The sequence below is a fragment of the Rhinatrema bivittatum genome, chromosome 5 (genome assembly GCF_901001135.1).
Source record: "Rhinatrema bivittatum chromosome 5, aRhiBiv1.1, whole genome shotgun sequence".
NCBI classification, from domain to species: Eukaryota; Metazoa; Chordata; class Amphibia; order Gymnophiona; family Rhinatrematidae; genus Rhinatrema; species Rhinatrema bivittatum.
The window spans coordinates 47,219,018-47,230,639 of record NC_042619.1 but is presented as its reverse complement, the minus strand read 5'-3'; positions in this window follow the sequence as shown (position 1 = coordinate 47,230,639).

Sequence of the window (11,622 nt, the reverse complement as noted above, 5' to 3'; positions counted from 1 at the left end):
TCACCGCAGTGGCGGGGCCAGGACCCAGCTCTCCAGTGGAGAGGAGGGGGTCCCTTCAGTGTGGCTCGCCTCTTTGTGGTCCAGCGTGCCGCTGGCATGCCTCAGGGCATGGCAGAGACGCCGCCATCTGCTTCCCCTCCTGCGGTTCTCTAGGCGCGCGCACCTTCCTTGTTAATTTAAAGGGCCCGCGGCAGGCAAAGGCTGCCGGCCCTTCCGCTGTCGTCAGCAGCCTGGGATTATTTAAGGCAAGCTCTGACGTTCAGAGCTTGCCTTAGTAACAGGTATCCATGCTTCCTGTCATGTGCTTAGTTGCTGCTCGTTTGTGTTCCTGTTCCTGTCCATGTTCCTGTTCCTGACCAAGTTCCAGCCTCAGTGTTCCTGTTCCAGGCCTTTTGCTCCAGTTCCAGCTTCCTGTTCCCTGACCACTCTTTTTGGACGGAGTCCTTGGATTTGACCCTAGCTTGTTCCTGACCTTGTCTCCAGCTGATTATTGTTGGACACCCTCTCCGGGATCTACCATTGCTTTATTAATTCCCCGATACCCAAGGGCTCAACCTGCGGGGAATGAAGGCTGGTATTGGTGAAGCTCCAGTCGGCCTCTGCTTCCTGTTTTTCCCTGCCTCCCGACAGAGACAGATCATGAAGGGGTGTCTGTTGCTTCACTAACCTCTTCAGCATCATTTTGATGGAATTCCAGTGGATGCCAACATCTTGAATCAGACATGTATGTGTCACAAAGAAATCTGTGTGAAGACTTCTGTATCTGTGGTCTAGCCCAGTAGCATCTCTCTTATGGATAATAGAATTTTGCATGAGGTGATGGCTATCCATTTCTTGTGTTTGCAGCACAGCCCACCTGCATTTTGATGCTCAGCCCCCACTAGAACTGCTGCCTACTTCTTCCTCAGCCAGATCCCATCTGTGCACCATCAGGGAAAGGTAAATGTTTGTGTGTATAGCATTCACACGGGTCCAGATATTGCTGGTGAAATGCACACTATTTTCCTCTGCTTTTGCTAGCTGTGTCTGTATGCAACAATGGCATTGGTTGTACAGTTTGGGATAACCTGCTTGCAAAATGTAGTCCATGAGGGAACTTTACAATTAGGGGCTAACACATGCAGCAGACACTTAAAGCCCACGTTCTCCACTACCTGCAGAGACTGGTCATCCAGGGCAATTCTTTTCCTCGATGGACCTCATTACTACTTTTGAAACTGCTTGCTTCTTGCCCCTAAGACAGTGATACAGAACACCACCCCTTTTCCTCTATGGTGTATTTCGGCTGCAGATGCATGTCAGGTGGTTGCTGACCTACCATCTGACTGCTAGAAAGGGCCATAGGATCAGCTTGGGAAAAAGTATTTTTCTTTTAATGCTCTTCCTCTGACTTTTGCTTTCAGTGGTAAAGATGGGCCCCAGGCTAGTACTGCTACCCTCCCTGATACCAGTGCTATCAGGTTCTGCTTCTGCTGGTGATGTTGCATACCATCATTTGTCATATGCCCCAGTATCTTCCCTTGACTGATGGTCTTACTGTAGTGAATACACTGAGCAAAATGCAGGTCCTCCATCACCTTAAAGTGATTCCAGACCAGGAATGTCATATTAATCTCTCATGTAACTCTTTGGAGGCTGATGTTGGTATTGGAGTTCAAGTTGAGGGTAGACTATGAGGAAAAATGGTCAGGGACATGGCTCATGCTCTCTACCTGCACTGCCTGCTCTTCCTGCAAGCTGCTCTCAACACCTTCAGTATCATCTATGTTACCCATCACCTCATTGAATGCTTAAGATTCCACTGAATAAACCTCCCAAATTTTCTTCAGCTACGAGCTCTTCAATTTCTAATTTATGGAATCCCAGAAAAGATTCTTCCTTAGAATTAGTTATTGAAAATAATTCCCCCTTTGCCTTAGAAGCAGTAATCATAGAGGAATGTGCTTCTGCCTTTGGTTGTTGCACATCTGCTGCCTCTTTCCATGCCCCTGCCATGCTAATACCAGCCTTGAGATTGCTCTCTCACCTTTTTACCCTGCTCCAATACAAGAGGGAGAGGAACAGGTGGTAGTGGTACATGCTCTCCAAATTTCAGTTTCTTCTGGTTTCCACTTCTGGCATTCTGCAACAAAAACAATCTTTTTAAGTCTCATTTTTTTCTTGCTTCTACTAGTACTGCTTGTCCCTCTCACAGGTTGGACTAGCTCTGCAGCTAATCCAGTACCCTTTCCATTCCCTTCTCTGCCCTTTCCTCACAGTGTCATGATGGAATTTGAAGTGCCTGCTGGGGATTTTGATATCACAAAGGAATTTATTTATATTGTAGCACCACTCACAGTACTACTCTAGAGTGTGCAAGAATGTCTTCTCACATACAGTCAAATATAGAGTGGAAATGTGTGCACTACTGAGTGACTCCTTTGCATACAAATAAAACGGCTATTAATCAAGTTTACTTAGGGAATAGCCACTGCTATTAATTGCATCAGTAGTATGGGATCTTCTTAGTGTTTGGGTAATTGCCAGGTTCTTGTGGCCTGGTTTGGCCTCTGTTGGAGACAGGATGCTGGGCATGATGGACCCTTGGTCTGACCCAGCATGGCAATTTCTTATGTTCTTATGTTAGAAACAGAGCAAAGAAGACTGGCAAGGCTGTGCTTCCCTTCAGTCTGTCTGCAGATAAGCTCTCTGCACTGCTGAATCAGAAAGAGACCAAAACATCACTGTCACTGTTTCAATCTCTACTTCTTCCCTACCCCAGCCTCAGAACACAGAAAGCAGTAGAGATGTGCATTGGTTTTATTTTTTGTTTTGGGCTTCATTTTCGGGCCCCCGCAGGAAACTTTGTTTTTCCTGTGGTTTGGGGTTTGGGTTTTTTTTTGTGGGCTAACTCCCATTAGTGCGCACTAACATTTTAAAGTTAGTTACTCCCATTAGTGTGCACTAACCCGAAATACAAATTTCTTTTCAGTTTTCGTTGCCCACGAACCATGTCAGATTAGATAATTTTGTTGAAATTGTCTAATTCAGGAAAAACGAATGCACATCTCTAGAAAGCAGTGCCATTGCCTCTCAGTTTCTGTCACAGTAAGTAAATCCTTTCTAAAGTTCTGCCTAAGGGGGTTATTTTCTAAGGACTTATCGCACAAGAAAAGGGCTTTTTCGCGGTGGTAACATTAAAATTAGGGGGAGGGGAGGAGTCAGGGCGGAGTTAAGGAGGAGTCGGCAGTGGCACCGATGCCGGCGATAATGTTTCGAATGTTCACCAGCAGTAGAGTGGGGAATAGCTCCACTTTTTATGGTGGCACTATGCCCATGATAGCCTGCAGCCGGCCACACCACAGCAGGCGAAATCGCACCACTGTGGTGTGATCGACTCAGGCTATTGCCCGCCTACCTCCTCTTTCACCACGATCTCCATGGTTGATTCAAACCTTCAATTGTTTACCCAAGTCTTTCTCGAGTTTATCAACACCCTCCATCACTTGCTCTCCCACCCAAAAACTGCTGACAAAAGAGATGTCAGATTTAATATTTTCAACTTCATTAAGAGGTGTGAAAGCATACATATGTGTTTGATGATGTATCCCTCCACTTTGTTTATAAAATACATAAATGTGTGCATACTTCCAAATCATACCCCAGAATGTTCTCAAAGTGACCTCTTTCTCTGTTCATACTTTTCCATGTGGCAGTGGCATATATGCCAATTCTATCATACATTGAGGCTACTTATGTCCATATACACCAATTTTAAATCCACAAACCCTGCATAAGTCTTTGAAAATTACCCTTTTATTGTAGAAGTACCTGGTTAGATTGCTAATCTAATTTCATAGCATGTACTTGATTCTTGCCATAAAATGTCCTTAATTGTTGAAAACCATAAAGATAGCAAAAGTAAGAGATCTGTTGAAACATCGTGGGGTAGATTTTTAAAGTTACGCGCGGGCGTAGATTTGTTCGTGCAACCCGGCGCGAACAAATCTACGCCCAATTTTATAACATGCATGTGCTGCCGCGTGCATGTTATAAAATCCAGGGTCGGCGCATGCAGGGCGGTGCACAATTGTGCAGCCTGCGAGCACCGAGCCGAGCAGCCTGCCTCCGTCCCCTCTGAGGCCGAAATCGGAGCGGCCTCGGAGGGAACTTTTTTCCGGCCCCCCCCACCTTCCCCTCCCTTCCCCTATCTAACCCACCCCCAGCCCTAACTAAATCCCCCCCTACCTTTGTGCAGAACGTTACGCCTGCCCGAGGCAGGCATAACTTGCACATGTCAGCAGGCTGCTGGCACGCCATTCCCCGGCCCGGGGCTGGTTCGGAGGCCTCGGTCACGCCCTCGGAATCCCCTGGACCGGCACCACGCCCATGGCCCCACCTCCGGAATGCCCCCAAATGCCGCGCCGCCCCGACACGCCCCCCGAGCAAAGCCCCGGGACTTACGTGCATCCCAGGGCTTTGTGTGTGCCGGCGGCCTATGCAACATAGGCGCGCAAGTCCCCTGCACGCGTAAATCCGGCTGGATTTACGCGCGCAGGGCTTTTAAAATCTGCCCCTCTATGTGCAGGCATGGTAAAGATATACAGTTTTAAAAGGTTTTTGTATTAGATTGGGGAAAGACAGAGGCAAATTCATATGTATATCTTTAAAATAAACCGGCAACCGATCCAAGATGGCTGATAGCAACAAACACAAGGAGTTGAATCGGTATAAAAAATGGACTTTACTGAATCTTGCCCAAGGGCAAGATTCAACCGATTCAACTCCTTGTGTTTGTCGCTAACTTTAAAATAAACATCTTGATAATGAAAAAGACCCTAATCCTCATAGGATGAAAGTCTGATGACTGTTATAAAATGGAAATTTCACTCTATAAAATGAAAACAACATAGTTTTGACAATAACTAGTACTTTAAGAAAATGTAGCAAAAATTGCATCAAACGTAGCTTCTTTAAAGATGGGAAGATATTTGCTGAACTGTAAACTGTGTAATGATCCTTAACGCCGGAAGAAAAATTTAGGCCATACAAACTGTTTGAAACATTCCTCCTGGTATACAAAAAGGTGTGGAATGTATTGCCTAGCGGAGTTTTGTTCTACTCATTTGTAGAACAGGAGCAATACACTCTATTATGATTCTGTTTCACTTCATTTTTGACTTTTCTGCCATTAATCTGCATGCCAAAAAGCAGTACTAGAGACAGAAAACAGTAAAGATTGTACATAAAACTAAAAGAGAAAGTAGACAGACATACCAAACATGGGAGGAGAGAAAGGAAGAGACAGACAGTCAAAAACAGAAGGCAACAAACAAAATCTGGATTTTCTTTGCTGCTGGCTATTCTGATTCTCCATCTCCACATATGCAAAGTGTATGCAGAATATAAATAGAAGGCCAGCAGTTCCCACATCTCTAGTTTATTGACTACTCATTATAACTTGCCCGGAGCATGGTGTAAGTCTGGAAATCTTGCAGTATGAAAAAAATGATAGGCAAATTTCCTTAGAAGGTAACACTAGCAAATTCTGTACAATTGTTTTCAGTAAGGAAATTAAATTAGTATTAGTGATAGCTTGTGCAAGGAAAAAGAGGATGGAAGCAAAGCCTTATCTATGAGAATCACACCTTGCTTGATGGTATAAAATAAACATGCCCTTCGGCCAGAAACCCTGAGGAGTATAGGTAATACACAGGTTGGGATTAGACAGGCTGGCTGGGGGGCTGGCTAGTAGGGATGTGCATTTGTTTAAAACAAATGTTAATTACGTGATGAATATGCCCCTTTTGTTTCATTTGTGGGTCCCTGAATAACAATGGGCACTTTTCTTGAATGAAACCTTTGTCATTCGTTTTCCTTCCCATAAAGAATAATGGCTCATTGTCCTCTAGTGGAGCTGTCTGAGGCTGGTCATGTAGGAGCCGTAACCAGTCCTTAGCTATTACTCATGTGTGAGGTCAGAGAATACCTGGGATTACTGTTGGCAAGGAAACCAGAATGAACGTATCAGAATGAAGCGTTTTTTCTAAGTCAGTGAATCGCTGCTCGGTGTATCCAGTGACTGATTCTTACTTCTGAGCGTGTTTAACTTTGAAAATTGCATTTGATCCTTTTCTTTTGAAGGAAAATGATGCTTTAGCTGTTGTATTGGGCACTGGATTATTTTTGTGTCATTTTCGTTTTGGGTTGTTATCTGTTTAATTTCATTTTTAAAATTGTTTGGGGTTTGTTATTTTGTGTTTCCCTAATTTTGGACACAGTGCGCACTAACAGGACTTAGTGCTCACTAATTGTATGTTAGTGCATACTAGGTATAGCTAGTGCACACTAACTCAAAATACTAATTTTACAAAATGTTGTCTTTTTTTTTTTTCATTTCAGGGTGCTCCTGAAATAAGATAAAATAGACAATTTCATTGCCATTGTCTATTTGTTTAAAGTGAATGCACATCCCAATATATTGAGCTCTGTGTTCTACAGTGTTCAGATCAACAGTACTGCAATTTCTAGTTTAACATTATAAACATTTCCAATCCTTTTTGCTACTGTGTTCATCTGCACCATTTTTTTTATTTTATTTAACTTCTGACTGTCTCTCCCTCTGATAAAGAGAAAATCTGAGATTTTTTAACAAGCTTCCTCTCCCCTTTGGGGGAAAGGATTGTGGCTGTGGTTGATATTGGACTTGTTGCAGAGAATCAGCAGCAGCTATGCTAGCTGTGCCATACAGTGCCCAAGATAGAGAGGGTTTTTTTTCCCCTCTGTCAGTCTGTCTGGATCTGTATAGTGCTCCAGAGTTGTCAGTGCATCAACAAAGAAAGCAGGCAGTCACTAGTAACTGATACAGTCAGACACTTTGTGGATTTTGTTGCTGAAGTACTAGTGCATGGACTACATGCATGCAATAGAGCATTACTCATCTGTGCTGTGTGCATGTGAGGTGCAAAAGTGTGAAGAGGAAAATAGTACTGTGGTGCATTGTCTCTGTGTGTTGTTCACCCTTATACATAGAGGGGCAGATTTTAAAAGGCCCGCGCGCGCCGGTGCGCCTATTTTGCATAGGCCGCCGGCACGCATAAAGCCCCGGGACGTGCGTAAGTCCCGGGGCTTTCGAAAAGGGGAGGGAGGGGGCGTGTCTGGGGGCATTCCCGAAACAACGCGGCGTTTCGGGGGCATGCTGCGGCGTTTCGGGGGCGAGCCCGGGGCGTGGCGCCGGCCAGGGGGCGTGGTCGAGGCCTCCGGACCAGCCCCTGGGACCGGAGTACGGAGCGGGCCTGCCGGCCGATGCGCGCAAAGTTACGCCTGCTTTCAGCATTGGTGAGATGATTGCTTTAGATGAACAGGCCCTGTAAGTAGTGGAGAACATGGGTTTCAGGCGTTTGCTGCAGGTGTCAGTGCCAAATTATAAACTGTCCTCCAGGACCATTTTTAGCAGAAATGTCACCCCTAGTTTGTATAATCATTGCTGTAGTTGCATCCATGTGCTGCTGACGAAGGCACAGAGGAGCAGTGTGTGCATATCACTAGCAACATCTGGACATCCACAACCACTTTTTACTCCTGCTACTCTTTGATGGCACACTGGTAGGACCTGGCTGAGATAAGGGCAGGAAACAGCTCCATAGTGGAGAGGGCATCAGAGCGCAGGTAGGTTTTGCTGCACGCTCACCTGGTAGATGAGACCCATACCTCGGCCAATATTTTAGGAGCCATTAGAGAAATGCTTAAGGGCTGGAAGCTGGAAAGAGAGCTAGAAGTCCAAATGCAGAGTTCTTTGTCACTGACAATGGCTCTAATAAGATAAATGTAGTTTCTGACAGTGGATACCAGGTGTATGATGCTTTGCTCACATTCTGCACCTAGCAATGAGGGAGGCCCTGGGGCTGAGGTCCAGGAATCCAGAGACTGTCTGCATTCATGATTTAATAGAGAAGTGTAGAAAAAAAGCTGGACACTTCCACCAAAGTGTGAAGGTGGAGCAACTTCTCTGTAAAAAGCAGGAGGATTTAGAGATGCCTCACAATCATCTGATTCAAGATGTGCGCATCCACTGGAATTCTACCTATATGATGCTTCAGAGGCTAATGGAGCAGCAGTCTCCCTGCATGATCTGTCTATTGAAATGGAGGTAAGTGTGCAAGGTTCCCTAGGGCATCATGATTGGGCAGCTTGTGAAAACCATGATGCCCTTTAAGGATGCCAGAGAGGAGTTTGGTTCCACAAGCACCATCTTGGGTGATGTCATCCCCATAGTAAACATCCTGTTAGAAAAGTTGGATGGCTTTCAACAGGAAGATGGAATGAGAACTGAGGTGCTGCCCTATTTAGAGTCCTTGGAAAATCAAATAACAGAGAACCCCTCACAAGAAATCCCACATACATGCTTGCTACATTATGGGGCAGATTTTCAAAGGCTACGTGCATAAGATATGCGCATAACCTGAGGAAATCTGCCCCTGCATGCGCCCTGGGATGCGTGAATGTCCCAGGGCTTGCAAAAAGGGTGATTTGGGGGCGTGGTCAAGGACGTGGTGGCGGCTTGGGATGTGACCAGGGGCGTGGTGGCAGTTCGGGGGCAGTCCAAGGGTGGGGTCAAGTGCTCCCTCCAAGGCCGCTCCAATTTCGGAGCGGCCTTGGAGGGAATGGGGAAAGCCATTGGGGCTCCCCTCGGGCTCGGTGCGTGCAAGGTGCACATGTGTGCACCCCCTTGCGCGCGCCGACCCTGGATTTTATAACTTGCGCATGGTAGCGCGCGCACGTTATAAAATCAGGCGTAGATTTGTTCGCGCCGGGTTGCGCGAACAAATCTATGCCCGCACATAAGATTTAAAATCTGGCCCTATGTGTTCCCCTTGTGAAAGGGAGATCCAACCTACAGGCAAACAATCTGACACATATGTAGAGCAAGCTGACAGAGGAGTTCTGTGAATTAGAGCACCATAGGCAGAGTCAGAGGAGGAATGTAGCAGAGGAGGAAACACCATTATTGGGCAGGTCAGACAGTAGTGCTAGTCAGAGCAGCATCCTGTCATCGATACCTAGCACTCCCTCCTCTGGACAAATAGCTTTGAGAAGTAGTGGAATATAAACTGATTTCAATAAATAAAATCCTTCTCCTGGTCAGTACACATAGGGGTAGATTTTAAAAAAGGGCGCCTTCGCGTACTTTTGTAGGCGCATCAGGCGCAAACAAAAGTACGCTGGATTTTAGTAGATACGCGCGTAGCCACGCGTATCTGCTAAAATCCTGGATCGGCGCGCGCAAGGCTGCCGATTTCGTGTAGCTGGCGCGCGCCGAGCCGCGCAGCCTACCTCCGTTCCCTCCCTTCCTCTACCTAACCCACCCCCCCAGCCCTGTCTAAACCCCCCCTACCTTTGTCGGGGGATTTACGCCTCCCGGAGGGAGAAGTAAATCCCTGCGGGCCGCTAGTGCGCCGAGACGGGACCCGGGGGCGGTTCCGGAGGGTGCGGCCACGCCCCCGGACCCGCCCCGAAATGCTGCGTCCCGCCCCGAAAACGCTGCGCCGATCGGCCCCACCCACGACACGCCCCCCTCGAAAAACCCCGGGACTTACGCGAGTCCCGGGGCTCTGGGCGCGCCGGCAGGCCTATGTAAAATAGGCGCACCAGCGCGCAGGGCTCTTAAAATCCGCCCCATAATTCTTCCCCTCCCTCTATCCGCATCTCATACAGTTCTTTTGGATTAATGCACCCCAGATGAATATCTGTACTTTTTGGCATCAAATTCTACCTGCCAAATCTTCAAACATTCTTCAAGGTTTTTTGTTGTTGTTTTTTTCAGTTGAAATATTTTATTGAAGTCTTTGCAAACAGTACAAGAATAATCAGTGACAAATCATTGACAATACTATTGTAATAAGCAAAACAACATAATCCATTTCCGGGAAACATGCATATTTGCAACCAAGAACAAAAGTAGAAACATCATAGTAATAAAAGACTTCTTAATTTTTAACTCATTTGATTTGATTTCTCCCTTTTTCCCCCTATCTATCCTCTCCCTCCCCCCCCCCACCCATTCTTGAAACAGAGAGAAATATAAAAAGAGAAGAAGAGAAAGCGTTGAGCATGGCATTGATCACTTCCAAGTTGCACATTTTTATTGGTTTTCGCAACATGAACTGTACAGTTAGGCAGATTCCAATCCTATAAAGTCTTAATATAATATAATAGTATAATATAATATTGTATAATATAGTATAATGTAGTATAATAGGCCTAGCTAATTTAAGCCCTATCAATTACTTCTTTGTCCCAGTTTGAAAAGCCGTAGCAATACACCAAGTTTAAGGTATAGTTTAAGTATGAGGTGATATTTTACCTGTTCCTAGCAAAATTCAATGTATCCAAATGAATTTCAAGTATGTAGCTCTAACAAGATACCTAAGGGAGAGCACTATTACACAATTATATGGTAAGACTATGGTGATAGCACTCCTTAATTAACCCTTATAAATGGTTTGAGTTGTTAGAGAGCAAGGTCTGATTTGTGCTCAGCTTCCTGGACTCAGAGTTGTGAATTGCACCCTTGCTCCATTTTCATTCTCTCTACTTCTTCAGGCTTCACCACTCTGTTACAGATCTTAGTATCTTCTACCAAAAGAAAACCTTAATCTACAGTCCCCTCTGGAATGCAGCATACGATGTAAAATTGAATGTCTGCTTCTGGAGATGCACACCAGCTATCAGGTTTAAATGCACTCTTATGTCTATGTTTGCATATCTTGCCTATTTCAAAGCAGCTGAAAAGGTTCAGTATCCTTAATAATTGCAAATAAAATTTGCAGTCCCTAAGAATGCTAAATGTTCTGCCTGCAGAGGAGGGTATTTTCTAAACACTACAGGAAACTGAAACACCACACTTCTCACTGCGTTGCTCTACTCCTACCATTCCAGTTTTTAAAAAGTATTGTCAACACCACTAGTCCAAGCCATTCTTGCCACATTACGATGCCAGCTCACTCTGCTGCTCTGTACATGTGCAAGAACTGGCAAACACCTTTGGGGGTGTTTCAGCTATCCTTCTCACTGCTGCCTTGCTCTGCTCCTACCATTCCAGTTCTTAAGATATAGCAGCCCACAACTGCTGCTGCCATTCCAAGCCAATCCTGCATGCTTCTTCCACTGCTCCTGCTGTGTTCAGAATTCTTGCCAAATCCCCTTCCCCTTGCCCACTTTTCATCTTGCCTTAGCAATACATTGCTTTGCAAACTTACTTAAACACTCCTCAAGCTTTTAATCCCATTCTTCCTCTATGGTACTCAACTTCTTGCCATCTCTTGCTGTTGCCAAGGCTATCCATTGTTCTGCACACTTGCTGTACTGCTCCATGAACCGTAACTGATTTCATGGCCATTTGTAGTTCCATTGTACTGTTCACATAGATACCTTTGACATTTTATTTATTTATTTATGTATTTGTGTTTTTCTATACCGGCATTCAAGGAAGTTCGTATCATGTCGGTTTACATAAAACAAGGGGTGAGCAATACATTATAACGTACATAACTATAACAAGAGAGTATACTTTACAATTTATAACAAGTGCATAGAAAAATAAGTTACAATAAAACAGGGATGAAATTAACTGGGAGTAGAATA